Below are 7,618 nucleotides of genomic sequence, written 5' to 3'. Positions count from 1 at the left end.
ACTGTTAAGCTGAAACTTCTAAAAATAATAACTTCCTCATAAGAAGTTAGATTCGTACGTTCCCTATATGCACGCTCTCGCTTTTATGACTAATACAACTTTTATCAGGAATAATTATCCTAAACAACCTTCTATCAAAATGTCTATTTTACGTAATCAATCGTTTTGTATTGTTAGGAGAAAATGGGGTATTACATCCTCGATGTTGTTTGTTGTCTTTGGTGTTTATTTTGTCAACTGGTCGCGTGTTCCCTCTAAGTATTACATCGACATCTGTGATTGAAGAAGGTCATTTGTTTAGAGTACTATTCCAGTGCTGCAACGGGATGGGCTTTCGATTGATGCATGTTTTTACCAAGAATGGTGCATACGTCTATTCGTAGAGACCCTATGATTGTTAATCGCAGGCTTTATAAATTATAGTTGTGTGGGCTCATACAGAATGGATTGTGCTTGAAAAAACCCACAAGTGGGTCCAGAGGGTGTTCATGGAACAAGGGGTAAGTACAGTTTTCGAGGACAAAATCTAATTGAATTAGTAGGGGAGAGTTGTAACACCCGTTTTTCCGATTTGATCAATTGAAGACTTAAGGGAGTCTAAGATAAGGTTTTTGGAGAAAACCTTATGCAAAAACATGGTAATTTTATGACCAAGACATGGCTATGACATCTAAATGAAGAGTGTGTCGAATGGGCACCACGATGTGGCAACCTGATGGCCTCGACATGGTGGATGTTACAGCCCAAGCCCATGAAGTTTAGCATTTCCTCCATATTTAAGGACCGTAACTTTAGGTTTATGTCATTCACTTCAGCCTCCACCCTCCTAACTCGAAAAACCTAGCCCTCATTCGATTTTTCTTGTCGTTTATGTTGTGCTTTTGATATTTGAGGCATTGGAGTACATCTTGGGAGAAGAAGGTGATGTGCTTGCTAGCTGAAAGGGGTGTATCTACTTCGGATATTGCATCTACTGCATCTTGTGTAGCTTTGGAACGTATAAAGCTTCCACCTTTACCATTCTTTTTTCTCATTTCATGATTTAAAGTCCTTTGAAGGGATGTTCTTGGAGTTTTAGGCACCTACAGAACCTTAGACTTGCTTGGTGCCATATCTGGGCTTAACTAGGTGGAAAAGTGTTAGGTCATGGTTTCCTTTGAACAATTTACGAGTTATGGTAATTATGAGGGCTTAATAGACTAAGGGTTGTAGATCTTGCTTTAGGGGTGAGGTCCTAATGGATAAAGTTGGAAACATTGTCTAATAAGTCATTGAAAAGGACTAGATTTGAAGTTGAGGGCATAGATCTATAGGGATTAAGCTCTTAATGAATAAAAGACCAATTTTTCCTGTCAACATGGTGGTATTCTGCATCGCGACTGTTTTGTCAAATCATGCCCACGTCATGGCGAAGAGCTCACCATGACGTGGTGGTCGTTGACTTGGTTGATTGTTGACTTTTATTGATCTTTGACCATTGAATTTTAACCAATTAGACTTTAGGTCACATTTGAAGGATTTTTTTTGTTGATTAAGGAGTTATCTTTATTTGGTGATAGTCGGTTCGCAGGATTGATTAGTGAAAAGAAGCAAGATTGTTGTTGTGCTTCTCCGGGTTCGCGATTTAGGTGAGTCTCTCACTAAGCCACGTATGACATTATATATCCTTTGTATGTTAGGATAATGGTAATGTTAGAGTACATGTATGCTACTTGACTAGGATAACTCCTTGTTATGCATGTGCCGTATAGGAAACTTGGTTTCATGGTATGCTAGATTGGTAGGGTCATGCATGTTGAGTGTATAATATTGTTAAGTGTCATAACTGGTTAGGGTAATGATGGTATTGGTTGGTCGTTAAATGGATGCCCTAGGGTTTTTATGTAGTTTAATTTAGTTAACCTGAGAAATCTTGGTCCATAGCCTTATTGTCTGGTGCTTGTTTGATTTATTGCTTTTGGGTAGGATCATCTGTTCGAATGTTTATCTGACTCCCAACTATATATGGATATGTGTTCATAATGTGGTCTTCGGTATTAGTATTGACTTGTTGTGTATGTTGTATTGGACACGTGATATGAGTTAAGGTTGGGCCCGATATACTCTTTAGGTTTGACATGTTATATGAGCTAGGGCTGAGCCTATTATATGAGCTAGCGTAAGGTCATTATGTATGTTGGGCAGGTCCTGTTAGAGGAGTTAAGGTAGGGCATGTTATACTCCTTGGGATGGGCCCGTTATGTATGTTTGGGTTGGGCAAGTTATATATGTTGTACGCTTGTAATTAGGAGAGAATGTAGGTTGGAGTTAGAGCCAAGGACTTGTGCGGATGCATTTTATATATAATGGAATGTGTGGTATACTAGGGAACTCACTAAGATTTATGTGTATAGTTGTGGATAAAATGTTTTGTAGGCTGTTCATGAGAAGAGCTCGGTGAGACTGTACACACACATTGAAGATATTGATTTCCGTTGTCTTTGTAATTCGACTATGATAACATTATGGTTTCAAAAAAATAAATGTCACTTGTTGTTTTTAAGTTAAAGGTTTTAATCGGTTAATCTGTTTTTAAAATGAAAAATCTCTTTGTAATTTTTAGGACGTTACAAATAACATGCAATTGTATTTATTCACAACATATAAACCATAAAACTTAAGCTATGAATAACATTTTTATTCAAATATTATAAAAAATAAGAAAACAAACTTGGATTCACAACTTAATAACAGTTAAAACCAAAGTTGTACAAATCGTTCGTTCAACGATCGACAGAGTTAAGATATTAATCAGTTTAGGCGTGGATTAACCAGTGATTAATTGGGGGCCCTAAATTATTAATAAAACGATTTATAAACTTAATATGTTCTAAGAAAATTAGTGTTTGAAAATTTAAAACTCAGAAATTTTGAAAATTTTAAATATTTGGTATAACATTTGAATATTTGAATAATTAAAAATTTAAAATATAAAATTTTGATTATTTTGGTGTAATATCTAAAATTTTGAAAATTTGAATTTTTAAAATTTCTCCCGCCTAGGGTTGCCAAGGACCGTTGAGGAGCGTCGAGGACCGCGTATGATATGGTCGACATTGTAGATGGAGGTGTGGTGGAAGATGTAGCCGCGTTCTGGTGTAACGTGGGTTTTCACTTTTATCACCATTTGAGGATCCCTAAGAGTTGTAATGCTTCCTTCTTCATGATTATTCCTAAAGTGCGTGATCCTAAAATTGTTCGGGACTTTAGACCTATTAGTTTAATTAGTTGCCAATATAAGATAATTGGTAAACTCTTAGCTAATTGATTGGCGGATGTTATTGGGTCAATGGTGAGTCTAGAGCAGTCTACTTTTATTAAGGGCAAAACAGATACTTTATGGTCCTTTCCTCCTTAATGAGGTGGTTGTTTTGTGTAAGGCTTCTAAAAATACATTTTTGATCTTTAAAGTGGATTTTGAAAAGGCTTATGATTCCCTCTCTTGTGATTACCTTCTTGAAATTATGGGCGTTATCGGATTTAGTCAGAAGTGGTGTGGATGGGTTATGGAATTTCTTAGATCCGCTAGAGCTTTAGTGTTGGTTAACGGTTCTCCTACGCAAGAATTCCAAATTTATAGAGGGTTAAGGCAAGGAGATCCTCTTTCTCCTCTTCTTTTTTATCTTGGCTATGGAACAACATCATGTTGCTCTTAAAATGGCTCGGATGGCGGATGTTTTTAGAGACATCTTTATTGGTGATGTAGAGATTGTTGGGTTTTGAGCATTCTAACACTTCCTAAGTGTACATGCAACCCTATTAAACCTTGGATCTATGTTTGTCTAAGATACATGCAAAATATTATTTTCCAAGGTTTATAACCTATCTAGCATGGCATGGGGTACTTTTAACCATAAAAGAACTAGATGAATTACATACCTTTTGTTGATTGTTGATTCCTTGGAGTTTGAGAGCCAAGCACCAATAATGTGAATGCCTCAAATGGAAATCACAAATCTCCACAAACTTGGAAAATGTATGAGAGAGTATACTAACTCTTGATTTTGGCCACCACACTTACACACACATTAGTGTCTTTTTCATGCAACATAAGCTTGTTTATATAGTGTACATGGTTAGGGTGAAACCCTAATAACCCATGTCTTTTCCTCTTCCAAGGATCCATGGGTAAAAGCTCCATGGATCATCCATGGACTTCCATATAAGCTTAGCCCATTCCCAAATGAGTGTTATCCCACACCATATAAATATAATAGCCCATGATTTAATTAGTCTTCCTTTTAATCACTAAATCAATTCATAATTAATTCAAGATTAAAACTAATTAAATAACATGACTATATATTAATATATTATAACTTATAATATATTAATAAATCATAAGTATACAATTCTCATAAAATTATCCATAACTAGTTCGGGTGAAGTGCAACCCAAATGGACCATGCCGGGTCGGGTCAAGTATATACCAAATAAGTTATGGACTTAGACACCTTATCCAACAGACTCCCACTTGGATAAGTCTAATAACTGTATTTGCCTATATTACTTCAGGAACCAACCGGCAATCGTAGCTCTCGAAAACTCTTGTGAACTATGAAGCGCCATTTTAGATAAGTGATCATATAATCCTCTGCTCTCATGATATCAGCCGGACAAATACATGGAACAATGTCTTACTTATTGTCTAGCAGTTGTTTCTCGATTTCCAATTTGTTTGACAAAGAACTTAACTGAACACATCAATTTAGTTCTGACCGGGCCCGGTACATGGGTCAACACAAAATCATCAAGGGGCCCAGATATCGCTTCTATTTCTAGAAGGAACAGATAAACTTCGACTCATATGCTTGTTCTACTACTTATTGAATTGCACACAAAGGCACGTTTTATAACATCAAGTTACTGATGCGTTTACATGCAATCAATGCACAACCAACTCATAGGTAACAACTCATATCTCTAGGTTTGAAGACTTATATGATATTACAGTCTCACGATCACTCGAGATAAATTCCATGAAGTGATACAAGTGAGCGTGGGTTTATTCCAATACTCATAACTTATGAGTACTCATGAATGTTGTAGCAACCATTGCTATGGATAAACACCTTTAGTCATCTACAATCCCAATTCATGACAATCTTGATTCATACCTACTTCCGACGTATGACCGATTGTGGAGGTTTGAATAAATTAATTATTCTGGAAGTCAAAACATGCAAAACTGAAACAATAGTAAATAATTGACAATGATAGTAACACTTTACTCATAAATAAATCACACAGTTTATTCATCATCAAATGTCGATTACATTTTACAAGTTTCAGAAAAATTATCTAATCTGTAAAACTAATATCGTCCCTCAGCCCGATGCGCCTCGCATGCTGCAAATGCTTAACCCTCGTCAGTACCTTCGTAAAGGGATCCGCAGGGTTCTCATCTGACGATACCCTCTTTGCCACGAGGAGTCCCTCTTCTATCTTGTGTCTTATGAAGTGATATTTTCTCTCAATGTGTCGGGATCTGCCATGATCTCTTGGTTCCTTGGCTAAGGCAACCGCACTATTGCTGTCACAGAAAATCTCCATAGGCTCCTTAATAGCTGGTACAACTCCAAGGTCTCCGATGAAGTTCCTCAGCCATATCGCCTCCTTTGCCGCTTCACTCGCTGCTATGTACTCTGATTCACAAGTCGAATCAGCTACAGTCTCCTGTTTGGAACTCTTCCAAGTGATTGCCCCTCCATTTAAGGTAAAGACCCAGCCCGACTGAGAGCGGAAGTTATCCCTATCAGTCTGAAAGCTAGCATCACTATACCCTACTACTCTCAAGTCATCACTCCCACCAAGGGTAAGGATCCAATCCTTAGTCCTCCGCAGGTACTTGAGAATATTCTTTACCGCAGTCCAATGAGCCTTGCCAGGGTTCCCCTGATATCTGCTGACAATGCTCAAAGCGAAGGCCACATCAGGACGAGTACAAGTCATAGCATACATGATCGAACCAACAGCGGAAGCATAAGGTAATCGACTCATCTCAGCTATCTCCTCTTCTATACTCGGGCTCTGAGCCTTGCTCAGTTTGGCATTGCTTTGGATCGATAATTCTCCTTTCTTGGAATTCTGCATGTTGAACCTTTTCAACACCTTATCCAAGTAGATACTCTGACTAAGTCCAATTAGTCTTTTACTCCTTTCTCTTAATATCCTTATCCCTAGGATATAGGTAGCTTCTCCAAGGTCCTTCATAGCAAAGCACTTCCCAAGCCAGGACTTAACCTCCTGCAAGGTTGGGATGTCATTTCCTATGAGTAGTATGTCATCCACATACAGTACCAAAAAACTAACTATACTCCCACTAGCTCTGACATACATGCAGGACTCATCTTCACATCTTGAGAAACCAAACTCTTTGACCTTCTCATCGAAACAAAGATTCCAACTTCGAGATGCTTGTTTCAATCCATAAATGGATTTCTCAAGCTTGCACACTCTATTGGGGTACTCTACACTGACAAAACCTTCTGGCTGATTCATGTAAACATCCTCAGCCAACTTTCCGTTAAGGAAAGCGGTTTTGACATCCATTTGCCATATTTCATAATCATGAAATGCAGCAATGGCTAGCATAACCCTAATAGACTTAATCTTTGCTACTGGTGAAAAGGTTTCATCATAATCAATTCCCTGAGTCTGAGTAAACCCCTTCGCAACCAGTCGAGCCTTATAAGTGTGCACCTTACCATCCATGTCGGTCTTCTTCTTGAAGATCCATTTGCACCCGACTGTCTTACGGCCTGGTACATTGTCAACCAAGTTCCAAACTTGATTGTCATACATGGACTGTATCTCGTTGTCCATAGCCTCCTTCCATTTAGCAGACTCTGGGCCTGCCATGGCTTGCTTAATACTGTTAGGTTCATCCAGATTTACCAGTGTACTGTCACTGATAAATGTATCACCTTCCGTAGTAATATGAAATCCATAATAAAACTCAGGTGTGTTCCTAACCCTTGTGGAACGCCTCGGAAGTATAGACTCGTCAGCTGGATCAACAGGAATTTCCTCCTCAAGTTGATTGCTAGTGTCTGAGGTTCCTTCACCAATCGAGTCTTGAATTTCTTCAAGGTCAATTTGCCTCCCACTGTCTCCTTGGCTTATAAATTCTCTCTCTCGAAAGACCCCTCTCCTAGCCACAAAGACCACATTCTCACTGGGTCTGTAGAAGCGGTAACCAAAGTATTTTTGTGGGTAGCCGATGAAAATACACCTTTCACTTCGAGGTTCGAGCTTGTCATGTGTCTCGCGCCTCACGAAAGCCTCGCAACCCCAAATCTTGATGTGGTCCAAATTGGGAACTTTCCCAGTCCACATCTCATGAGGTGTTTTGGCAACCTTCTTTGTAGGGACTAGATTAAGGATGTGGGCGGCAGTCTCTAAGGCATACCCCCAAAAAGAGATTGGTAGCGAAGCTCGACTCATCATAGAGCGAACCATGTCCAACAAAGTTCGATTGCGCCTCTCAGCTACACCATTCAGCTGTGGTGTCCTGGGAGGTGTCAATTGTGAGACAATCCCACACTCCTTAAGATAGTCGAGGAACTCAGTACTAAGA

The sequence above is a fragment of the Lactuca virosa genome, chromosome 3 (assembly GCF_052849685.1).
Source record: "Lactuca virosa cultivar CGN04683 chromosome 3, Lactuca_virosa_CGN04683_v6, whole genome shotgun sequence".
NCBI classification, from domain to species: domain Eukaryota; kingdom Viridiplantae; phylum Streptophyta; class Magnoliopsida; order Asterales; family Asteraceae; genus Lactuca; species Lactuca virosa.
This window is presented reverse-complemented; position numbering follows the sequence as displayed.